The sequence below is a fragment of the Thamnophis elegans genome, chromosome Z (genome assembly GCF_009769535.1).
Source record: "Thamnophis elegans isolate rThaEle1 chromosome Z, rThaEle1.pri, whole genome shotgun sequence".
NCBI classification, from domain to species: domain Eukaryota; kingdom Metazoa; phylum Chordata; class Lepidosauria; order Squamata; family Colubridae; genus Thamnophis; species Thamnophis elegans.
This window is the reverse complement of record NC_045558.1, coordinates 21,070,318-21,096,143: the sequence shown is the minus strand read 5'-3', so window position 1 is coordinate 21,096,143 and position 25,826 is coordinate 21,070,318. Positions and strand designations below refer to the sequence as shown.

Sequence of the window (25,826 nt, the reverse complement as noted above, 5' to 3'; positions counted from 1 at the left end):
CACTGAAACCATCATAAATACGAATCTGTTGCCAAACATCAAAATTTTGATTGTGTGACCATGAGGATGCTGCAACGGTTGCTAAGTGTGAAAATGGTAGCTAAGTATGAAAATGGCCGTTAAGTGTGAAAAATGGTCATCAGTCACTTTTTTCAATGCCGTTGTAACTTTGGTCACTATACCACCTTTCTTGCCAGAGTTCTTAAGTGAATAACTGCAGCTGATAAGTTAGTAGCATAAGTGAATCTGGTTTCCCCATTTGACTTTGTCAAAAGGTCACAAAAGGCCTTACATGACCCCAGGACACTGAAACCATCATAAATACGAATCTGGTGTATAGACATGAGTCCTTTAAACTTTTTTTAACCATTGCTTTTATTTTTAACAATATAAACAAAATGTAACAATATAAATAAAATAAATATAAATAACAAAATAACAATATAAATAAAATAACAAATTGAAGAAACTAAGAACAACAACAACAATAACAATAACAACGATAACAATAACAACAATAACAACAACAATAACAACAACAACATTCGATGGGAAATAGCCATGCAGGGCTTTGTAGGTCGGGAGATTCTGTCCTTCAGCTGCATAACCTCCATTACTGAAGGCATCCTGTAGGCAGAGAATAACAGAATTAGAAGGGATCTAGGAGGCAATTCCTCCTCCTCCTCACTAGCAACCTGGCAGCTGCCTGCTTTCCCCACCTGAAGCCTCAGGGCTGCCATGTGGCAGCTGTTGTTTCAGCCAAATCACTCTTGACAGGCTGCTTGGGACCATTGACCAACTCACCTCCCGAGGTGCCTGGGGCTGGTTCCTCCTCCTCCAAGCTGACCTCTGGAGGGGAATCTGAGGAAGCATCTGGGGGAGAAATCAAAGACTATTATTAGTACCATGTTGCTCTTTGTAGAGCTACTTGTACTTGCCTTCCGCTCTTCCCAGGTAGCATATTGGACACCTTCCTATCTGTGGGGCTCATACCTCTTCTTATTTAAGAAGGCGGTCCAGGGAGTCCAGGATGTCCTCTTCCAGGCTGCTGAGATCCTCCAGAGTGTCTTCTTCCTCTGGAGAATCCTGTGAACAACGATTCCTCTTAAGCAATCAGAGAAACGAAACTCAGAATTCCTTAAAAAGGGGACTATTGAATGGGGATCACATTTCCCATTTCGAACACTGGTCCCTGATGCTTTGCAGCAAAGGAACCAGTCATACCAGAGCTTGAGTGCATATACTGTAGTTAGACTAAGTACCTTGTCCCAAGGGCCGGGTGTCCCCTTGCTCCACTGCCCAGAGCGCTCCAGCACAGTTCCCTCAGATTAGGAGAACTGACTAGAGGACTCTATCCCTGCCCAACTGAAAACACTTTGTCTTTCTTACCCATGGACTGGAAGAGGAGCTGGCCTCTGCATCCTGGTCCCAGCTATCCTCAGATTCCTCCTCCAGGAGGTCAGCAAGGGAGTCCACCTCACAGAGGCTGCTGGTCCTGGAGCCCAACAGGACGGTCAGCGAATCCTGCAAATAACAATATGGAGGCTAAATCCTAAGCTTTCTGCATCCCAATAATATTGCTAGAAGATAGGGTGCATTCAGGCCCTAGGGGCCAACAGCAAGAGAGCCTTTGCAAGCTTTAAGCTTAGAAATTTCTCCCACTCCCATCAGGAGTCGTGGCATAGCCCTAACCCTAACCCTAACCATCGGCCCCATTGCCAAAACTTCCTTACCTCTGGAGAAGAGGTGTCCTGCCCAGGAGAGAGCTCCTCCTCCACTGGTTGGTCCTGTGGTTCCTGGATCAAAATATCAAGATTTTGTCTGTTAGCATATTAAGAAATCCACAGAGGCAGGGCTTCTTCTTTTTACATGGGGAGGAATTGTCCAGTTCTTACCAACTCAGTGGAGGTCTCCAAAACGGTGGACAGCCACGGCCTGCGGTGCTCCTGCCTTTCCTCTCTGGGGGGAGAAAACAAAAGGGCCAAAGATCAAAAGAAGCCCTAGGACCTTTTGTAAGAGTGGTCATGTGGAAGCTCTAGGAACCCTTCCGGCTGGCCTGCCAAAGGACTTGGCCTTCCAGTGGGATTCCCCTGAGATGCCTCCCCTCTGCAAGTGTTTCACCCTCTGAAGTGATACCTACCCTGAAAGGCAGTCACCGCTTCCCTCCTGCACTGGGTTCTGAGCCGTCCCCATCGGATGGAATTCTTCCGATGGGTCCTGTAATAAGAATGCAAATATTCTGTCTCTTGGCATTTTAACCAATGCACAGAGTCAGGGCTTCTGCCACTACCATGGGGAGGAGCTGGTCTGGCCTTACCGACTCAGTGCAGGTCTCACAAATTGTAGGTAGCCGCGGCGTCCACTTCAAACAGCTCTCATTTCTGGGGAGAGACCAAAGTCATTCTTTTGTTAGCAGAGGTAGAGGCAGAGGGTAGAGATGCCTGCCCTCTGCCAATCTTTCTTCTAGCCCTTCTCTTGCGGGCTTCAGAATTCCTCAGCTGAGAACTTACCTCAGTGAAATGAGAGCTGGCCTGACATCTTCCTTCCTGGGACTCCGGGTGGTGGCAGGACCACCCATCACAACCTGCAAGAAACAATTGTTTATTAAAGGCATAAATTAAAACTCCTCTGCATGTTTATCTTCCCCAGGAAGAAGGGCTGCATTATAGAGGGCAAAGAGACAGCAGACCATGGGAAATGTGGCTGATAATGTGGGCTGGCCAGGTTCCCCCAAGTGGGAGTTCCTCCCTTCCCCCACCCGGTTTTGAAGCATGAACTGGCGTTCTTGCAGAAGCATCCTTACCCCAGGAGAGGAAGATGTGCCGCCATCAGACACATGATGTGTCTCCCATTCTCCCCGCTGGTCTTTCAGTTCCTGTGCCGTCCTGGCCAAAAGAAAAAGTTAACATGTCAAAAAACATCCATCTAACATCTCCTTTCTCAGCCCAACCAGTCACCCTGCCCATCTTTTTGCCCTGAAGCCCCTTCTGGACAGAAAGTCATTTGGGGAGAGGCTCTTACAGACTCTGCAGTCCATCAATGGTGCCCCACCATGCCCAGAGTTTAAGGAAAAGGGGGTGGTACCTGTCAGGAGGCACAGGAAGGTCTTCAATGTTGCTCTTCAGACAACAGAAAAGGTGCGAACACCTTTTCCGGATGTTCTGTGAAGAGAAGAGAAATAGCTGTGAATCAGTCAGAAGAGCTGAGAAGCATGACTTTCTCCCCTGCTGCCAGTTTCTTGACAGCTGAGATGGCCACACTTACTCTGAAGAGCCTTCTGAGAGCCATGACCAACTAGTTGCACGTCCGTCCACTGCACAAAGGGAGAATGGGCAGCTGGGCATTGGCTAGTGGCTTTTCAGGGAAACTGACAATCTAGTTCCCCCAGCAACCAAGTAAACAATGGCCATATTCTATACGAAGGTGACCAGATTTTCAGATTGGTAAAGAGGGATACCTTTGACCGGGGGAGTGGGAGTTGATTAAAAATTTTATATGGAGCAACAAAAATTTTCATACAACGCAAAAATAGTATTTTAATTTTTTTTATTTCAACATAACTACAATTTACAAATATAAATTGTAACTGTTGCCAAACATCAAAATTTTGATCACGTGACCATGAGGATGCTGCAATGGTCGCTAAGTGTGAAAAATGGTCATCAGTCACTTTTTTCAATGCCATTGTAACTTTGGTCACTAAGCCCATTATACCACCTTTCTGGCCCCAGTTTTTAAGTGAATAACTGCAGCAGATAAGTTAGTAACATAAGTGAATCTGATTTCCCCATTTGACTTTGTCAAAAGGTGATTATATGACCCCAGGACACTGAAACCATCATAAATACGAATCTGTTGCCAAACATCAAAATTTTGATTGTGTGACCATGAGGATGCTGCAACGGTTGCTAAGTGTGAAAATGGTTGCTAAGTGTGAAAAATGGTCATCAGTCACTTTTTTCAATGCCATTGTAACTTTGGTCACTAAGCCCATTATACTACCTTTCTTGCCACAGTTCTTAAGTGAATAACTGCAGCTGGTATTTTGTATTTTGGATAGAATCTTTTTTTAAATAGCCTAAGACAATTTAAAAAAAGAATCCACACAGAATAAATTGAAGTAAAACATTTCAAACTATTCTTTCTATGCACAATATATTTCAAAGTATTGTGCATAGAATTTTTAAACATGGTTTCACTTCAATTTATTTTGGATAGAATCTTTTTTTAAATAGTCTAAGACAATTTAAAAAAAGAATCCATACAGAATTTTAAAAAATCCTATGCACAATAAATAAAATATTATTTTAAAATACATTAAAAAAATAAAAGAAAAAACCCAGCTCACTTACCAGCAGGCTTGCACTCCAAGTGTACCCAGAATGATGTAGATGTTAATATAAAGAACTGAGCAAATTGAAATGGTGAAATTAGTCAGGGAAATATTTTTCAAAGAAACTTTGCCACCATTTTTTTCTACACGAGCAGACCTCCAACCTCCGTGCCCCTCCCCTCCAGAAAATCCAGGAAGTAACACTCGCGACCTCTCTAGCCATGTGTTTCCTGCAGCTCTATGATACTTGGTCATTTTTTCTTATAAAATGAGGTAAAAGGGGCGGGGGCATTTTAATGCATTTTGTTGCTTTAACGTTTTGTCTTTTGTCTTGCCCCGGTTAGGATTTCTTAAGCAAATTCACTGGGCTTTCAACATGAAGCCAGAAAATTGGGACTTTTTTAAAACGGCCTGGGACACGGGACAAATTGTTATAAAGCGTGATTGTCCCGCTGAAATCGGGACGTCTGGTCACCTTACCCAATAGGCTAACTGAGTTTATTAAAAACTGCAGTTTATTAAAAATAAAAAGTTGCTAATACCTTATTGTAGCTTTACCAGGACACACATGGAAGCAAAGGATCTGCATTATTAATGATGAAACACAACATCATGATTAGCATTATGCATGAACCAATACAGTATTTGACAAAAGATAGAACACATGCTTAATTTCTTTAGTTCCTGGCAGAATTATTATTTTGCCTATCAAATATAGAAAGTATTATTTACAATTCGTATTCCAACTTACTAAATGTTTTCCAATAGCATCACCTACTGGGGGGTTAACAGAAATACTCAAGAATATTATCCCAAATTCAGGAAGGGAAATCCAAATTCTTTTTCTCAAAATCTGTTATCTTCTATGACTATCTTCTTTATATGAGCTTCAGCCTTGTCTCTTCTGAAAGACATGAGTGAATTGTTTCCCCACATGATGTAATTAAAATGTAGCTTCTCAACAATCTGTCTTTATCTGTTAACTTTTACTTATTCTCAAATAATGCTTGTACCAATAAACTCAATGGACTAACAAGCTGGAACAAATCCATATTGTACAAATGTTGTGGTGAGCAAACAAATGCTTCTTTGTTCCTTGCCCTATGATTGGGCCCTCTAACGTGCTGCCAGGATAACAATTAAAAACAGCTGGATATACCTCAAATGTTCCAACTTCATTTAAAAATGCACTCATTTGTTAAAAAGTGAACTCCCAGGCCCAGCCATAAATAGCACTAACATTTATAGGTTGCCAATATGTAAAGAATTTACTGTAAGATCTATTGTATGCCATAGATACAATCAGCTGGAGATTCTGGGACATGTTTACACTACATAGCTATGTTTCAGTCTTTGACAAAGGAAATATTCATGGTATGAGTATGTTCAGCCACAGAGGAGAAGAAATATCTGATACAAGAAAATGAGGAACACTGTTGAAGCACAAACCAATTGTGGTCAGGTCTGTGCTGTGTTTTCTTAGAGATCTTAATCTGCCTTTTTTCCTGCAGTTTTCTATACATGGGTTGGACAATCTACATCCGCAGTCACCAACCGGTGGTCTATGGACCACTGGTGGTCCGTAAGAAAATTTTGGTGGTCTGCAGAAAAATTATTTGCATTTTTTTATATTGCACTAAATCAAGAGCTGTCAAACTACGGCCCCTGGGAAGGTTACGTGCAATAAAAGTTTGTGTTGCTACTGAGTCTCCTCTTTGGGGTCTTCTTGTGTGGATTGTAGGGGAAAGAAATTCTGATTTTGGGGCTGCTTTGGCCTCTTGGTGTGGGGCTTTGGGCGAAAACTGGAGGGAAGTATTGCTGGTAGCAAAGAGCCGGAGGACCTTGTTCCAGGGGGACTGCATCATGGCCTGGAACTGGCTGCGCATCTCAGCCCACTGAGCCTCCAGGTGCCAGTGCCTTGTCTTGCACTCCCACAGGTCTTCCATCTGCTTGGAAAACCTATGCTCATAGTCCTCAGTGAGGCTCCTTCTCAGTCGATTCCAATTTGAACTAAACTGTTTTGCCAACTCTTTCTCAAGGTGGCTGCTTAGTTCCAACAACTGTTTCCTGCTTGGGCCCTAAGAAGCCTAGTGGCTGGGAGGGGAGGGGCATGTAGAGGCTGACGAGGTCCCCCTTGATGTGAGGGACATCGAATTTCCCACACCTACCCAGTCACATGACCACCTAGCCACACCCACTCAGCTAGTCATTAGGCAGATCATATTAGTGATCCGCAGGATTTAAAATTATGAATTTAGTGGTCCCTGAGGTCCAAAAGGTTGGTGACCCCTAATCTACATCCTCTTCTCAGACATAAAAAGTAGAGTTCTGCATTAAAGTATATCTCTCACTAATAGTTTATCCATGAAACTCTGTACTGCAAATAATTTATCTGAGCTGTAGTTTCCACACGAAGTTGGATATTGATCTTGCCCAGCTGAATTTCCTTTGATATTCTTCCTAGTTAGTAGGAAGCGGTTAGGAGCATGCTTGGGCATTAGTGTTAAATTGTTCTAGGTGAGCCTTCTAAGTTGGAAGATAGATCTGCAGAATATAAAACAAGTGACCTTTCAACTTATCATCTTTTAAAAGTTATGCATGCATACTTCTTGGTCTTCTGAAAGGGTCTGAAAACCTGACTCTGCCAACTGGCTTGGGATCCCGATATGGGCGCCCCAATTTGGAAATGACTAGTAGATTAGATGAACACCAAACCTCCATTGTCTCTACAAATTTGTTCTTTAATCCACTTTGTTGTTAATTGTAATGCTTTACTCTCAGTGATCATATTTTAACATTCTTAGGCTTTTAATTGTTTTACATTACTTATGGCATTATAAACTGCCCAGAGTGGTTTGATGGTTAGATGAAGCAGCATATAAATATAAATAAATAAAATAGTTTGAAATTTGGAAACTGTTGAGAAAAAGTATGCCTATCAAATTTATGATGGGGAATAGGGCGGCATAGAAATATAATAAATTCAAATTCAATAAATTCAAATTCAAAATCTAGATGCCCAACAGTTAGTAAAAAAAACAAGGTTTTATCTGGATTTTTGCACCCCAGATGTGAGAACCTTAGTAAAAATTTCTACTGTTTGGGGGGATTGGCAGCATGCCAGTTTTCTACCTATAGTCTTCATAATCACAGTTTAGAAGAAAACTGGCAATGCTCATCATGGTGTCACGGTGTTTTTAACATAAAATTCTTCATAAAAAGTTATTCCTCCAGCTGTATATCTGCAAGCAATGTATGCATTTATTATAAAATGCCACTTCTTGTTTAGAGGTTGACTTACGACCACAATTAGGACCGGGATTTCTACTGGTAAGAAAATCGCGTTCAAATTTCATGCCTTTTTTGGCCATGGTTGTTAAGCAAATCATTCAGTCATTAAGTGAATCTGGCTTCTCCCACTGACTTTGCTTATTAGAAGTCAGCTGGGAAGGTTGCAAATGATGATCACATGATCCTGGGACTCTGCAACTGTCATAAGTACATTCCAGTTGCCAAGCACCTGAATTTGGATCATGTGACCATGAGGATTCCCTGAGGGTCATAAGCGTGAGGGCTGGCGTAAGTCACATTATTCAGTGTAACTTTGAACTATCGCTGTAGGTTGAGAATGACAGAGAATGTGGATGGCTGTATGGAGTCACTGAAGCAATCGGTGTTTTGCCAGTTCGGATCGGTTCACCCGAATAGGTAGTGGAAATCCGGCTCTATGACCTCCCATTTAGGCATATTTTCAAGCCAAAGCAAATTGCACAGAAGGCTGAGTGCATGCGGGGATGTGGTGACATTTGCAAGCCGGTAGGGAAGGTAAGTGAATACCCCCCATGGTGTGAGTTTAAATGGACTCTGGGGGATGATAGAGGACAGGAAGGCCTGGAGGAACATTGTCCATGGGGTTGCTATGAGTCAGACACAGGGATGAAATTCAGCAGGTTCTAGAGAACCGGTAGCGGAAATTTTGAGTAGATCGGAGAACCGGCAAATACCGGTTCTGGCTGGCCCAGAGTGAGGAGGGAGTGGGAATTTTTGCAGTATCCTTCCCCTGCCACGTCCACCAAGCCACACCCATCAAACTGGTAGTAAAACCACTTGTCGCATACGACTTTACAACTAACAACAAAGGTTGAGAACTACCTGAATATAGTATTCAGCCATGTTGTCCTGGGATCTCTGCTACTATGCATGTTAGAAGAATGAGAGCTACATAAAACTAACCTATTGAAAACCAGATCTGCGAGAAAACTCCTTTAAGTCCACTAAATCTCCTTTGAATGCAATATGCCTCTGTTTTGGTTTTTTCATCCTGTAGCTGAGCAAGGCTGGCTGCTGTTAGGAACAGGCCAACAATAATACTGGGGCTAAAAATTGTCATGAGAATATTGGGGGAGTTTTAGCAAAAGCTGGGGTCCTTCTTGTGCTCTCACATCTGTCTTGGATTATGAGCCCATCCAGATGATTTTGCTAAAATCAGCAGAGTTCTTGAGTGTATTTACTTTATCAGACAAGAAACCATTAATTTATTTGCTGAGTCTTCAGTATAAACATTTCTAAGTCCCTTAATGTGAAACCCCCTTTTCTTTCTTCATCTTCTTACAGCTTTTAAATTTTGCATCGAAATTAACCTTGCCAGTAAGGTTTTGGATGTACAGCAGCTAAATCATGATTTATTTCATTAGAGGTTTTTTTTAAATAAGCCACAACGGGCTGTGTTCACACATCATGTTAAGCCCATGATTTACAAACTGCAATATGCTGCGCCAAAATGTAAGAGACCCCCGTTATAAATAAGCATGATGTATAAATCCAGTCATTGCATCACTTCATCTATCACATATTTTTTGAATGACACTTGACATCAGCAGAAGTATAGCTTCTTTACAGATTATAGCTGTGTTAAGTCACACTAGCTTTTGGCTTTACATCTTTGTTGCTCTGGGCCAAAGAACAGCTGGAAACTGGTGATTGACAACCTGCCAGCATCCTGGTGCCTCTGTATTCCAGAGATTGACTAAGTCTGAGTCAGAATTTCCCATCAAATTGTTGGGAAGATCCATAATTGCTTTGTGAAAGCCCTCCTAATGCATCAGTTGTTTGATGTGGGCCATTCATACAGTTCTAATTTTCAGAAGTCCAAGCGAGCTAGAGTCTAGACTTTGATTAGAAAGAGATCTGACCACAGTAGGGGACAGATATTAATGTCTTCTGTATCTGGATCACGTCTCATTTATCCAGAAATGAAGGCCAGAACAAAGGAGGGCCTGCTATATATAACCTATGCAATTTGTGACAAAACCGTGGTTGCTTTTAAGGCCAAGAACTCCTGCAGCCTCTGAAATCCCTTTCTGAAAGATGAAGTTTGAACTTACTTAAATCCCTAAGCCTTGAATCTTGAGATGAGGCCCAAGGGCTTATGAAATGACATTGTCATGCCAACTGTATACCAGCAGAAGTCCTAGGTTTAGGGCTCTGAGCTGTGGTGGCACAATGGTTAGAGTGCAGCACTGTAGGCTATTTCTGCTGATCACCGGCTGCCAGCAGTTTGGCAGATCGAATCTCACCAGGCTCAAGGTTGACTCAGCCTTCCATCCTTCCGAGGTGGGTAAAATGAGGACCCAGATTATTGGGAGCAACATGCTGACTCTGTAAACTGCTTACAGAGGTTTCAGTAAAGCTCAGTAAAGCAGTATATAAGTCTAAGTGTTATTGCTATTGCTATTATTTATGCTGCCCAACATAGCAACACTAAGCCCTAAATGAATAGGGGTCTTATGATGTCAGCTATAGCTGGAGATGAAGGTATCCCATAGTTTGGCAACCTAGGTCCAGATTAGTGGCAATGGCATAAAAGGAGTAGTTCTTGCTATACTCTGCCCATTACAGTCACAATTAACCTCCCCAATTAGTCCCCCATCATATTACAATGATCCCTTTTCCATGACACTTCCAATGAAGCCCTGACCTACAGATATCTCACTAGCATTGGCCATCAGTGGGCAAAACCTGTTTTGTATGTAGATACACTGTCCATCTCTTCCCATAACCACTTCTAATATCCATAGGTGCATTTATTTCTTTATTTACAACATTTGTCTAGCTGCCATCTTAAAACCAAATTCCATGTAGCTTATAAAAACAAGCTACACTAAAGCAAAAAATAGTAATATCAAAAATAGTAAAAAAAAAAGGGGGGGGGAGAATGGAACTACAATTACACATCCCTGATGCAACCTATCATGTTCTCCTTTCACTTTGACCACAACATATTCCAGGACCAGGTTAAAAGTGTGGAGGCCTGTTCCACAGGGCAGGCACCATAACGGGAAAGACATCCTTCTGATGACCCACAAGAGACACTGTTTAAGGGAAGGGACCTGATCTATGCCTACTCTACCCACTCAGGAAGAAGCAGCCCTGCAGATAACCTTGTCCCATATTACGTAAGTCTTTCAAGGTGATAACCAACATCTTGCACCTACAGGCCCGGGAATAAGTCCATTGATGAACAAAATCATATTTACTTTTGATATTATAGAACAGGGATGGCTAACCTTTTTCCCCTTGAATGCTGAAAGCACGCACACACATGCCAACACCCATTATATAATGCCCCCCATGGGCCTCACCCTGCATCCCACACCCCCGTGCATGCGTGCCTGACCCCCCCCCATGCTCCCCCATCCCCGTGTATGTGCGCTGGTCTCCCAAAGGCGTGGCAGAGACCTAAAAATCACTGGCCAGCGGGAGGCGCACATGCATGCACCTTTGATCTCAGCTGGGCGACGGCTTGCGTACCCAAAGAGAGAGCCCCATGTGCCACATGTGGCATGCCTAGCATAGATTCACCACCACAGTTATAGAATATAAAATTGTGCTATAAATATCTCAGGCAAATTGTATAAAGTTTTCTGAGGGAACTCCATGTTAATCAGAGACTGGTGAGACTAAGACTATGAATGTCCACTCTTGTACAGCTTCAGCAAGTAGAATAGAAATAGAAGAATGGTGGCAAAAGAAAGCAAAGACAATACCAATATTAATAGGCACCTTGGGTACAATCCCAAAACAAACGGAGCAAGACTTGAACACCATCGACATTGACAAAATCACTACCAGTCAATTGCAAAAGATAGAATAACTCTGAACAGCTTACATCCTACCACAATACTTTAAGCTTACATACTTTAACAAACAACATCCTCACTCTGGAAGGAACCATAATTAACAATGCGAAAGTTCCTGATACATAGAACAGTTTCTATAACCAAGAGTATGCCAGCATGCAAACATAGGTCAATAGAGTTTGCCAAGAAAGAATGCAGCAGAGACCTAGAATAATTATAATAATATATAAATTCTATTTAGGGGATGCAGTGGCTCAGTGGCTAAGACGCTGAACTTGTCAATCAGAAAGATCAGCAATTCAGCGGTTCGAATCCCTAGCACCGTGTAATGGAGTGAACTCCTATTACTGGTCCCAGCTTCTGCCAACCTAGCAATTCGAAGGCATGTAAAAATGCAAGTAGAAAAAATAGGGACCACTTTTGGTGGGAAAGTAACAGCATTCCGTGTGACTTCAGCATTTAGTCATGCTGGCCACATGACCATGAAGATGTTTTCGGATAAGGCTGGCTCTTCGGCTTTGAAACAAAAATGAGCACCGGGAACAACTAGCACACATATGCAAGGGGAACCTTTATACTTTCTATATAATTTATAACTTTTTTTTTTTTTAGGTTTAGGACCACTTGCTGGGTTTTGCCTAACCAAAGTTTCTGAAAACGCAGTCCCTTGAAAAAAAGTGTAGTGCCAAAGGGGACAATATTTTGAGAAGTCCTCTGATAGTTGATGAGAGGAAGCAGAATCTTCCTGGATATGAGACTAAGCTTATGTGTGTGCAACAAAGATAAGTGTGTGTGTGTGTGTGTGCGTGCATGCGTGTGTGTGTGTGTGTGTGTGTGTGTGTGTGTGTGTGTGTGTGTGTGTGATCGATCTCTGATAACAATTTGATGTTTCCTGAATTTTTCTCCTTCCTCCTCTGCTGAAGAGTCATCAAACTGATCCATGTCTTGAGGTGAGACCAATATAGAATTAACAATTTTGTAAAATAATAACCAAGAGGAAAAATGTTGTTTTCTTTGGGTTTGTTTCTCTGTTCCCCATGTAATAGAGAAACAGGGATAATTGCTTGGCCAGTTTTAACCATGGCTAACTTTTTGGTAGATTAGTTTGAACCGAGGTCATTTGACTCATTTGTTTTGGCCCAATGTATTGTTGAGATACAGAAAAATTAATTAATACAGTATATTGGATTAACGGCCACTTGTCATGTTCATCCCTTAAATAGGTTCTTCCTGTATATATGGAATCTGTGTAGAACTGCCAGGTTCCAAAAACTCACACATGGAATATTCCACTAATGTCAATAGTTTTTTTTTTCAAAACGCTATTTAACCAAGCGAAAGAGAAGGTTGAGAAGAAAAGAGAACTTTTACATTTCTTTCTAATGTGAATTTCATTCCTGCCTATCATATCTACTAAGGATCTACATTTATGCAAGAAAAACAAAATGCACAGATACAGTATATATGGTGCCTTGCTCAATAGTGGTGATTTTGAGAGGGATGTTGGAGTCCTAGTGGACAACCATTTAAATAAGAACCAGCAGTGTGCAGCAGCTGCCAAAAAAGCCAACACAGATCTAGGCTGCATAAACAGAGGGATAGAATCAAGATAGAATCAGCTTTTATAATTTTAAATTGTATGGGGAGTGTTTGGTATGACTGTGATTGATTGAATGTATCCACTTTTTATTGATGATATTGCTGTTCCCTTGTTTTTAACTCGTTCATGGGGATTGACCGATAGTATGTGTGTGTATGTGTGAGTAGGCCGGCACCACAGCTGGGTACCTCCTGCACTGAGTGCTTTGCAGAAGTGTCAGGGGGGCCTAGGCCTAATCCCGTCCTTAGGATGTTTGTGTTGAAGGGCCTGCCGGTGAACTCGGTGGCCAGGGGGGAGGGGGGAGGGACCACAGACGCGGGAGTGGGCTGGAACATTAGGGTCATAACGAGGAGGGGCAGATATGGCGGAAACTTTAGGGCGAGCCATTACCGGGGAAGAAGGGTTCCCTCCTTCCGGCCCTATTAGTTCAACTCCAAGGCCAGATGGCATGAGTAGTCAGGACCCTGGTCTCAGGCTGTTGTTGCTAAATGCCAGATTAGGGAGCCAAGGTGGCGCAGTGGTTAGAGTGCAGAAATGCAGCCACTTCAGCTGACTGCTAGCTGCAGTTCAGCGGTTCAAATCTCACCAGCTCCAGGTTGACTCAGCCTTCCATCCTTCCGAGGTGGGTGAAATGAGGACCCGGATTGTTGTTGGGGGCAATATGCTGACTCTGTAAACCGCTTAGAGAGGGCTGAAAGCCCTATGAAGCGGTATATAAGTCTAACTGCTATTGCTATTGCTATATTGCTATCTGTGGTTCACAAGGCTCCCCTCATCCGGGACCTAATTTTAGACGAGAGGGCAGACCTGACATGTATTACTGAAACCTGGCTGGGCCCGGAGGGAGCAGTCCCCCTCACTGAAATGTGCCCAGAGGGTTTTCAGGTGCTTCATCAGCCACGACCCCAGAGAAGGGGTGGAGGAGTGGCCATTGTTATCCTGGAGTCCTTAGTTCCTCGTAGGATCCCTGCTCCGGAGCTTGTCGGGTGTGAGTCCTTGCTGGTGAAGTTGGACCTTGTAGGTCAAGTGGGCTCGTTGTTAACGTACCTGCCTCCCAACAGCATGACAACAGCCCTCCCCTCACTTCTCGAGTCAGTAGCCGAGCTAGCAGTTGAGTTCCCCAGGCTTATGGTGCTGGGGGACTTCAGTTTGCCTTCGCTCGGTGAGCACTCTGATGGAGTGCAGGAGTTCATGGCTTCCATGACAGCCATGGGCTTAACCCAAGTAATTCGGGGCCCGACTCACTTAGCAGGTCACACGCTCGACCTCGTATTTCTCTCGGAGCAGTGGAGTCGTGATCTTGGTTTGAGGGGTAGTGAGATATTGCCCCTGTCACGGTCGGACCACTCCCTACTGAGGCTCAACTTCCGGAGGCCAATCCCCCACTGTAGGGAAGAGGAACCGATTAGGTGGTTCCACCCCAGGCGCCTTATGGATCCTCAGGGTTTTCAGACGGTGCTTGGTGTTGTTCCTGATACTCTCGTCCACAGTCCGGCGGAGACCTTGGTTGCTGCTTGGAACTCAGCAGCGTCGGAGGCTCTCAACCGGATTGCGCCTTTACGGCCGATCCGAGGCAGTGGATCCAGGAGGGCTCCTTGGTTTACTGAGGATCTCCAGGAGATGAAACGCCAAAAGAGACACCTAGAGCGCCGCTGGAGGTCCAGTAAATCCGAGTCAGACCGAGCACTGTTAAAAGCCTGCATCAGAACTTACCTTCTGGCAATTCGGACTTCTAAGAATACATATATTGCCGCTCTGATTGTATCCGCTGAGTCGCGCCCAGCCGCCTTGTTTAGGATAACCCACTCCCTCCTGAATGGGAGGGATGCGGGCAATCCTTTATGAGGTAGAGCTGAGGAATTCGTCCAATTTCTCACGGATAAAGTTGCTCGGCTTCGGACAGACCTGGACTCCAATTGTGCAGAGCCAGCCGAAGTACCGGGGGTGGGTCTTGAGCGACATCTTTGGATTGATTTTCAACTTGTTACTCCTGAGGAAGTGGACAAGGCCATGGGAGCCGTGAGTGCCTCCATGTGTGCGATGGACCCGTGCCCCTCCTGGCTGGTCGCGAACAGCAGGGAGGTGACACGGGGCTGGATCCAGGTGATAGTTACCGCCTCCCTTTGGGAGGGCTTCTTTCCCCCTCTATTAAAGACAGCGGTGGTGAGACCCCTCCTGAAGAAGCCATCTTTAGATCCAGCCATTTTAAATAACTATCGTCCAGTCTTCAACCTCCCCTTTGTTGGGAAGGTTGTCGAGAAAGTGGTGGCCTCTCAGCTCCGGCGGTCCTTGGATGAAACCGATTATCTAGATCCCTTTCAGTCTGGATTCAGGCCTGGCTACAGCACGGAAACTGCTTTGGTCGCACTGACCGATGATCTCTGGAGAGCCAGGGACGGGGGTCATCCCTCCGTCCTAGTGCTTCTTGACCTCTCAGCGGCCTTTGATACCATCGACCATGGTATCCTTCTGCGACAGTTGCGAGAAGTGGGGTTGGGAGGCACCATTCTTCGGTGGTTCTCCTCCTACCTCTCGGACAGGTCGCAGTCGGTGTTGGTCGGAGGGCAGAGGTTGATCCCTAGGCCCCTTAAGTATGGGGTGCCACAGGGTTCGGTCCTGTCCCCCCTCCTGTTTAACATTTACATGAAGCTGTTGGGTGAATTTCATTCGGCGGCACGGGATAAAATATCACCAGTATGTGGATGATACTCAGTTGTATCTGTCCGCCCCGTGCCAACTCAGTGAAGCAGTTGACGTGATGTTTCAGTGCCTGGAGGCTGTTAGGGTCTGGATGGGGGTAAACAAGCTGGCACTCAATCCTGACAAGACCGAGTGGCTTGTGTGTTTTCCTCCCAATAATTGGCTAGGTATTCCATCTCTCAGGCTGGGGGGTGAAATTCTATGCCCCTCAGACAGGGTTTGCAATTTGGGAGTCCTCCTGGATCCACAGCTGACTTTAGAGCTGTGACCAGGGGGGCATTTGCCCAGGTTCGCCTGGTCCACCAATTGTGTCCTTACCTGAACCAGGAGGCTCTTGCAACAGTCACTCACGCCCTTGTGACCTCAAGACTGGACTACTGCAATGCGCTCTACATGGGGCAGCCCTTGAAGAGCATTCGGAGACTTCAGCTTGTCCAGAATGCAGCCGTGCGAGCGATTGTGGGTGCACCCCAGTACACCCACGTTACACCTATCCTCCGTGAGCTGCACTGGCTGCCTATTCGTCTCCGGATACGCTTCAAGGTGCTAGTCGTCACTTATAAAGCTCTTCATGGTATTGGACCTGGGTACTTGAGAGACCGCCTGCTGCCAATCACCTCCCAAAGACCCATTAGATCCCACAGATTAGGCCTCCTCCGAATTCCATCTACCGGCCAGTGCCGATTGGTGACCACCCGGAGGAGAGCCTTCTCTGTGGCAGGTCCGGCCCTCTGGAACGAGCTCCCCGTGGAGATCCAGACCCTCACCTCCCTTCAGGCTTTCCGTAAAGCCGTTAAAACCTGGCTGTTCCAACAAGCCTGGGGTTGACGAGTTCCCTTCCCTGCTCGAATTGTGTGACTGTTGATTGTTTTAAATTTTCTCTGTATTTTGTTTGTTTGTTTTTACCTTGTATGTATTACCCCCTCCCCTGGGTTTGTTGGCCGCCCTGAGTCCCTCCGGGAATAGGGCGGCATATAAATGTAATAAACCTCAACCTCAAGATCAGATGAAGTGTTAATACCACTTTATAATGCCTTGGTAAGGCCACACTGGGAATATGTATCAAGTTTTCGTCACCACAATGTAAAAAAGATGTGGATACTCTAGAAAGAGTGCAGAGAAGAGCAACAAAGATGATTAGGGGACTGGAGACTAAAACATATGAGGAACAGTTGCAGGAACTGGGTATGTCTAGTCTTATGAAAAGAAGAACTATGGGTGACATAATAGCAGTGTTCCAATATCTCAGAGGCTGCCACAAAGAAGAAGGAGTTAAACTATTCTCCAAAGCACCTGAGGGTAGGACAAGAAGCAATTGGTGGAAACTAATCAGAGAGTGAAGTAACTTAGAACTAAGGAGAACAATTGATCAGTGGAACAACTTGCTTCCAGAAGTTGTGAATGCTCCAACACTGGAAGTCTTTAAGAAGAGGTTGGATAGCCATTTGTCTAAAACTGTATAGGGTTTCCTGCCTAAGCAGGTGGTTGGACTAGAAGACCTCCAAAGTCCCTTCCAACTCTGTTATTCTATTCATAAAGCACTCCATGGTAGTGGATCTGGCTATTTGAGAGACCGCCTTCTGCCGATTACCTCCCTCCGTCCCATCAGATCGCATAGAGTAGGCCTCCTCCGAATTCCATCCGCCAGTCAGTGCCGACTGGCGACTACGCGAAGGAGAGCCTTCTCAGTTGCAGCTCCGACGCTATGGAACAATCTCCCCGTGGAGATCCGCACCCTCACCACCGTCCAGGCCTTCCGCACAGCCCTCAAGATCTGGCTATCCCATCAGGCCTGGGGATAAGACTTTACTTTCGCCCCTCCCGAATGTTGAATGAATGTTGTGTTTTTACTGCTAATTATTTGTTACTCACATTTTCTTTTGTGTTTTGTCCTGCACTCCCCTCCCCTATTATTGTAAGCCGCCCTGAGTCCCCTCAGGGAAAAGGGCGGCCTATAAATGTTTAATAAAACTAAAAAAACTAAACTATTCCCAAGAAGCTGGCCAGATGTCATTGAATTAGGAAGTTTCATCAGAAACTGATGGTAGTTTTTTTTAAAGTAATCCAGTGGTCGTGGACCCCTTCATTATGTCAGTATGGAAAGTCTGCTCATGCTCCAGACCATAATATCTATCCTATTTTTCTCTAAAGACACTTCTTCCTTGCAAGATCCTTTTGTTGAAATGACATTGCTACAACCCGTAGTACTATTCTTACACTACACAACATGGGATCAGAGCTATATATAAAAAAAAACCTGATAACCCTTATGTGGCAGCCCAGAGTTACAGAAAACACTTTTTTGTTGTTGTTGCTTTAGCTGTAGCGGTTATCTAGAGTTTTGCAGCCCAGATAATATTTTGCTAAATAAAGACATTGTCTGCTTTTGGAAAGCACTCATTCTATCATAATCAAATAACAAGCTTATTAAAAGAGTTTCCTGCTCCTTTTACAACCCGCATTAATGGTTGGATATAAAATAAAGGGTTTTTCTGTTTTAAGAATTCCAACTTCTAAGGAGTTCTGTGTAATTTGAAACCTTGCTGTTAGTCTTTTCAACCCTAGTTGGGCCAACAAAATTATAGTGATTTCCTCTGCTTTTTATGTTTTCCAAAGCAACAATCCCAGGAAGACTTTGTTGTATCAGCTACAGATTGTATAATGACAACTGTGCAACTTGATCAAAATGCATATCAACAGAGAAAAGTTTAAATCTCAGCATGGCGTAAATTCATAACCAACCTCTTAAACTTCTTTCTTTCTGCTTCCCTTGGCATTATGGATATGAGTTTTATCTGCTTGCAAGTAAAATAATTAGCTTCAGCTTTTAGGTAATTTTCCCTATGCTCTCCAAATAATTTCCTAGAGCAATCATTTTCTCAGAGTTTTACTTTTTAAAAAAGTTGTCTATGTTTCCTCTATCCCCTCTATAATTATATTTAATTATTTACGCACCTTTCTTTTTTGTTAATTCTCCATTACAGATTCTGGCTAGTTGCTCTCTTTTCAAATCTCTACCCTAATTTAAACAGTTTTGTTCTTTCTGTCCCTTTTAGTTTAGTTCCTTTTATCCAAATATTTCATATAGTGTTTTTCATATTATTTTGTATTCTTTTTTATTATTACTAATAACTTAGTGTAACCATCCTATTTCCCTTAAGTGCTTTGGTGCTTTAACACTGATTATTTTAATGTTAACCAGAGAGTCAGGGCAAAATTAAAGGAGTAATTATATTTGCTCATCTTTGTCCTACTACAAATAGTTTTAAAACAATGCTTTTCAAATCTGGCAAGTTGAAGATGCATGGACTTCCAACTCTCAGAATTCCCCAGCCAAGATGAAGTCCACATCTCTTAAAGTTGTCAGGTTTGAAAACATAGATCTAAATTGCTTCTGGATCATTGGCACTGCAGAAGCTTGAAAGATTAAGGATCCTTCTGAATCAACCTTCCTAATCTTTTTTATAACCTTCTGAGCTCCCAATAGCAGAAAGAATTGTTCTTCATTCATTAGGTTATAACTTTCAATCCATTTTTCTGTCTTATCAACTTTGGTTTAGAAATGCAGAGGGCCTAGCTTTCTATTTTTTAAATTAAGTTTACTCTTTCATTTCCTAGAAAGGAGGCAAACACTTCTGAAATCTTGCCAAGAAAACTCCAATATTATGTCTGTCTGTAGCAGGAGTGGGTTCCTGCCGGTTCTAACCGGTTCAGTAGAAGAGGTTCGTCAAATCTATCATACTGGTTAGAAGAGGTTCCGCCGGTGGACCCGGATGTAAGTTCTGGAACGCCTGCCCCGGCCCTGTCGCTCGCTTGCCCCGCCCGTTCTGTCGCAGCTCGCTCACTCCCCCGCCCATCTGCAATAAACTAGCCCAGCTCACTGCTCACTGATTGGCTGGAGTCCAGCCAATCATTGAGCGGGCTGGAGTTGACCCGCCCGCCTCTAACAGCCATTTAAAAGCATGGCGCCAACAGCTAATATTCCTCTTTTAAAAAGAGTCTTTCTCTTTTGAAAAGAGTTTTTCTTTTTTGAAAAAAGTCTTTCTTGTTCCCGAGCAGCTGTCACTTTGCGCTTGCTGATCAGGTCCTCCCTTCGCTTCACCTTCCAGCAGCTTGCTTTTTCCTTCAGGTAAGCAACTAAGCACGAGGGGTGGTGGTGGTAGGAGGCTGGCGTACGCTGTGTGGCCGAAAGGGGCGCAGCGGAGGGAGGAAGCTAGCATATGCCAGCCCGCGGCTTTCACGTGGGAAGGCCTTCAGGCCTTCCCTCGTGAAAGCTGCAGGCTGGCATACCCTGCATGGCTGAAAGGGGGTGGGTGACGGCGGCAGCAGGAGCCTAGCGTACGCCAGCTTGTGGCTTTCATGAGGGAAGGCTTTCAAGCCGCGAGCTGTTGTATGCCGCATGGCCGAAAGGGGCGCAGTGGTGGCAGTGGGAAGCTAGTGTATGCCAGCTGTGGCTTGAAACTGCGAACTGGCGTATGTTGTGTGGCCGAAAGGTGGTTTCCTGCTAACCTCCCCCCCCAATCCCCAGCCTCACCTGGCTGGCTAAGTTTGCCAGGTGGCGGGCCTAGCTGACCCGGTTGTCCCTTGTCCCTTCAGTCCAACTTACCTGCTGCCTCATTGCCTGCCTGCTCCCTGATGTATCCATTGCATCGGAGAGCTGCTGATTCTGCCTGTTGGTAAGTGACCCAATATTTTCTTTTATGCTTTTAATGTTGTTTTTTAAAGAATATTTATTGTGTATAGACTTTTTTTTATCATTTTATTTAAAAGTATTAAGCATAGAATTTTTTTAATGGTTTATTTTAACTTATTGTGTGTAGAATACTGATAACTGGTTTTATTTTAATTTATTGTGTGTGGAATACTTTAAAATGGTTTTATTTTAAATTATTGTGTATAGAATATTTTTAAATGGTTTTTAAGGATTTTTTTAATTATTTATAGAATATCTTTAAAAATATTTTTAGAGAATTTTTATTTATTTATTGTTTATAGAATATGTTTATTACAAGAAATGTTATTCCTTTTTGCAAATGTTTTATTTGTGATGCAATATGTTGCTTTTAAGCATGCAGGTTGGCACATGGTTTATGTGTTTCAAAATGGCTGCTTTTCTATGGGCAGGCCAGGTTGGTGCAAGGCAGTTTTGCCAGATTTTGTGTGTTTCTGTGAGATACCTGGTTGCTTAGGTAATTGTGGTTGCTGGTTCTGTGAGCTTCCTGGCACTATCCTTTATAATTTCCCACAATGCCTTTATGGTTTTTATTCCAGTGGCTTTGTCTTTCCTGTCCTTAGGGTTAGGGAAAAAAACTGGTTTCATCTGCAGTCATTTGGGGGGAAATTGTTATTTTTTGGTGTTTTCCTGGCACTGTCATAGTTTGTGGGTGTGGGTGTGTAATGTCCCGCAGTTATCTACACATTAATAATGATCAAGTACTAATAATATTTCCATATACATTTTAGTGACCTTTCCTTACATAATTGGTGTTTTCTTTCATCCTTATACATTTCTAATTTATGTTTCTGTTAGTTAACAATTGATAAAACAAATCTCACATGAAAAAGTATTTGAAGCCTTCTTGATTTTAATTGTCAATTTATTCATTCCTGCACATTCTAATATTTATTCATTTTCATATCTTTGTTTTTTCGCTGTTGTGCAAACACAATTCCAGCAGCTGCTAACATGTGTAAAATTAAATATGTATTGTATTCTCTTTGAAATGTCCAACCAAATATTACTGGTTTTAAATCCATATCTTGCTTTACCACTACTTCTAACCATGACACCACTAACTCTTGAATAGCTACTTGGTCTGTGCTAAGTACTGAACCTAATTAATATATTCCTGTTTTTTGAACTGAGGAATAAATTTCAAAAAAAAGAAATCTGTATTGCTCTGTGAATGTACCTATGACATTCATTCTTGATCTAACTTCTTAGATGAAAAACTATATCTTTCCTGTTTGTTGGGGGCCATCCTTCCCGAAAAGGCTGTACATTGTTGGGTGAAAACAGAGGTCCCTTCTGTTACCTGTAGTGTAGTCCTCAGCTTACAACCACAATTGAGTCCAATATTGTTTTATTTCTTCTGCAGTTAGTATTATTTAACAGGATGAAGAGGCAACAGAGTATGACCGCTAGGACAGTCATCTTTCCTATGTAAGTAGCTGTTTTATTGCTTTGTGTGCTTGTTTCATCCTAATACAGTGCATGCAATTAAAGTCTTCCTTTCTGTGTCTCTTTGTGCAGGCCATTCATTGGAGTCAGTGATATTGAAGACTGGGAAGGACAGTCATCTTCCTTCTTTAAGTAGCTCTTTTATTGTTTTGTGTACTTATTTTAATCTTCTTTAAGTAGTAAGTACACAAAATAATAAATTTCCTTTTTTATATCTTTTTGTAGATCATCTATTGGGGCAAAGAATTCAGTGACATCGTCTTGGCCACTCCCACCTGGTTGCATGACTGCCAAGCCACTCCCATCCAGTCACATGACTCTCAAGCCACTCCCATCCACTCACATGACTGCCAAGCCACTCCCACCTGGTCACATGGCTGGCAAGCCACTCCCAATCAGTCACATGGCCAGCGAGCCACTCTCACCTGGTCACATGGCCGGCAAGCCACTCCCACAAAGCAGGCCACACCTACAGAAGAGGTTCCAAAAAAATTTCAAACCCACCACTGGTCTGTAGGTGTGTCTGTCTGTCCATCCATCTATCCATCCCTCCATCCCTCCATCCAAACCCTATCTATCTATCTATCTATCTATCTATCTATCTATCTATCTATCTATCTATCTATTAATCTAATCTAATCTAATCTAATCTCTTTAGTTCAAAAAAAAGGCACACAAATTGGTATGCTTCTTATTTAAACATTTCATTTGTTTTGTTATATGAGATTGTTTTATTATTAGAAAGGCAGATGGTTAACCATCTTCACATTGTGCAGTCATTTCACAGCCTCATTGGACTGCTATGCTTTGGAGTTAGATAATAATCTGCACCTCTCACTACCTGATTTATTGTGTGAGAGTGGATGTCAGTACATCTGTGTTGCAAATTAAACTGATGTCTACAGTAGTTGATAGATGGCGACAATGTCTGGACAGGAAACAGAATCCTCCTACTTATATCAAAACTCCCTGAGTCTTAAGTCATTCAAGCATATGGCAAATCAAATACTTGCTGGGGGAAAAAGTGTCCATTTCTCTCAAGATAAAGACAGAACTATGCTGGGTGTTTTTAATCAATTTGATTAGAAGAATATATTTTGACATTTGTCCTATTCTGCTATTCATTCCATTAGTTAGTCAGAATTTCCTTTTATTCTCAAATCCCACGTTGCATACTCTGTGATCTGATTCAACTCTAACGTAGTTGGTTGGTTAAGTTTCATCAATTAGGCAAATTCAGCCACTGTGGTTTATAAGCAGTGATTTATGTCAAAAGGGGTCATGCTATATAAAATGAGTCATATACAGCTCCTGCCCAATCCAATTATTGCAACCCCTAGATCAGTCAAAATCATGCTATCAAATTTTTGTGGCAAATTTCTGATTTTCAACAGCTTTATAGGTAAGGGCAATAAGAGAAAAGAAAGATTGCAAATTTCTTTGTTTTCATTTAAAAAAATGTGGAGGTACCCACTGCAAAATGGTCAATTTTTTTGGTAACATCACTGTGTTACTTTTTGATCCTGAAATGGAATCTTGGAAAGCTTGCATAAACTCAGTTGATTGTGGTTAATTCAAGTAACTAGACAAATCATGGCTTAATCTCTATATAAAAATAGCTCTGTGTGTATATTTAGATTTTTAGATTTTAGATTTTAATGAGCATTTATATGCCGCCCTTTTCCCTGAGGGGACTCAGGGCGGCTTACAACAATGGGGGGAAGGGAGTGCAAGACAAGACTTAAAAGAAAAAAAAATGTGAATAAAAAAAAATTAACCATAAAAACACAACATTCACTCAACATTCGGGCGGGGTGAGAATAAATCCTATCCCCAGGCCTGACGGGATAGCCAGATCTTGAGGGCTGTGCGGAAGGCCTGGACTGTGGTGAGGGTACGGATCTCCACGGGGAGGTTGTTCCATAGCGTCGGAGCTGCAACTGAGAAGGCTCTCCTCCGCGTAGTTGCCAGTCGGCACTGACTGGCGGATGGAATTCGGAGGAGGCCTACCCTGTGCGATCTGATGGGACGCAGGGAGGTAATTGGCAGGAGGCGGTCTCTCAGATAGCCAGATCCACTACCATGGAGCGCTTTATAGGTGGTAAGTAAGACCTTGAAGTGCACCCGACGATCAACAGGTAGCCAGCGCAGCTCACGGAGGATCGGTGTTATATGGGCGAACCGTGGTGCGCCCATGATCACTCGCGCGGCCGCGTTCTGAACTAGCTGAAGTCGCCGGATGCTCTTCAAGGGCAGCCCCATGTAGAGCACATTGCAGTATTCCAGCCTAGAGATCACAAGGGCTCGAGTGACTGTTGTGAGCGCCTCCCGGTTCAGGTAGGGCCGCAACTGGCGCACCAGGCGAACCTGGGCAAATGCCCCCCTGGTCACAGCCGACAAATGGTGGTCAAAACTCAGCTGTGGATCCAGGAGGACTCCCAAGTTGTGGACCCTGTCTGAGGGGTATAAATTTTGCCCCCCCAGCCTGATTGATGGAACGTTAGCCGAATTTTTGGGAGGAAAACACAACAGCCACTCGGTCTTTTCCGGGTTGAGCACCAGTTTGTTAGCTCTCATCCAGTCTTTAACAGCCTCAAGGCCCTGGTTCATCACGTATATATGTATGTTCCAGTTTAACGTTTGAATGCCTTGAGCAATTTGAACCAAACTTGATACAGAGATGACTTACTATCTGGAAAAAAATAGTGTGGGGGTAAGACACCCCTAACACCTCTGTGTGTGTTCTGTTAAGATACAACCTGTTGTGCCATAAAATGGCTTCTACTGTACAGCGCAGAGAAGTTGCCATGGTAGTGGCTTCACAGTACTCCACAAGGGGGCTCCCTCTAGTAAGGGAGAAAATCCAACATTAGATATTATGTTTTCCCCTATAAATAAATACATGGGCAATTTTGGGTTATCAGCTGGTATAGAGATAAAATCTCTGTATGTTTCATCTCCCTATTTGGCTATGTGTACATTATATTAATTATGAAGTTGCAAAATAGGATTTTCCCCCAATGAAATATACAGAATTAAGGAGGAAAAGACCAGATCTGTGTGCATTTTATCCATGTGACATGAGTGCACCACAACATCTCAGGGTTAGAATATGAGTGTAGCTCTGCAGGTAATCCTTTGATAAGGATTACCTGCAGAGGCCATTTGATATGGGTTCTGCTAAAATAGAATTACAAGTACACAATCATTTATGAGCCTTGTTGCTCAGAAGGAATTTGAGTACTCACCCCCCTTTTCTAATTCATAGTCATCTAGGATTATTTGAAATTTAATATAAGATCATCAGATTGACATTTTCCTTTACTTTTTCTATTTCTATTTCAACAGATATAATGCAAATGTCACATCTGGGAGGTGTAGTCAACGCAACAGCAATCATTGATTTGCTCTTTATGCATATAGTTAAGCTACACAGAAAAGAGATTAAATATATGAAATGTTTGTCTTACACACTTTCAGTGAAACCTTTGAAAGGGCAAAAGAAGAATGGGACGACAGAGAATAAGGTGGCTGGATGGAGTCACCAAAGCAGTTTACATGAACGTAAATGGACTCCAGAGGATAGTAGAGGACAGGAAGACCTGGAGGAACATTGTCCATGGGGTTGCGATGGGTCAGACACAACTTTGCAACTAACAACAACAATAAAACATGAGCCACATAGTCTTGTGCCTCTTGTTTTTCTTACAGTGAAAACAGAATCCTCAGAATCTCCTTACATAAAAGTGAGATTGTGTTTACAGCAGAGGCATACTTCTACCTCAGATTTACTGTTGGCAACTTTCTAGCTTGTTCCTTGGCAGGAGAGAAATGACAAGCCCAAGAAATTCTGCAGGCCATAAACATGAGAAG

The 25,826-nt window shown here is 43.1% G+C and overlaps 3 long non-coding RNA genes across 3 annotated transcripts; all 3 read right to left on the bottom strand.

Annotated features, from left to right (window-relative positions):
- Positions 1–803: 803 nt before the first annotated feature.
- On the bottom strand, positions 804–1,327 carry LOC116520795. The gene is made up of 3 exons (XR_004256839.1): positions 1,263–1,327; positions 994–1,086; positions 804–873 (listed from the first exon to the last, which is right to left on the bottom strand). It is a non-coding gene; the product is annotated as an uncharacterized LOC116520795 (long non-coding RNA).
- A 48-nt stretch (positions 1,328–1,375) lies between these two features.
- Positions 1,376–2,113, bottom strand: LOC116520342. The gene is made up of 3 exons (XR_004256770.1): positions 1,896–2,113; positions 1,734–1,796; positions 1,376–1,524 (listed from the first exon to the last, which is right to left on the bottom strand). It is a non-coding gene; the product is annotated as an uncharacterized LOC116520342 (long non-coding RNA).
- A 237-nt stretch (positions 2,114–2,350) lies between these two features.
- LOC116520742 lies at positions 2,351–3,122 on the bottom strand. The gene is made up of 4 exons (XR_004256834.1): positions 3,085–3,122; positions 2,804–2,885; positions 2,511–2,584; positions 2,351–2,381 (listed from the first exon to the last, which is right to left on the bottom strand). It is a non-coding gene; the product is annotated as an uncharacterized LOC116520742 (long non-coding RNA).
- Positions 3,123–25,826: the final 22,704 nt, after the last annotated feature.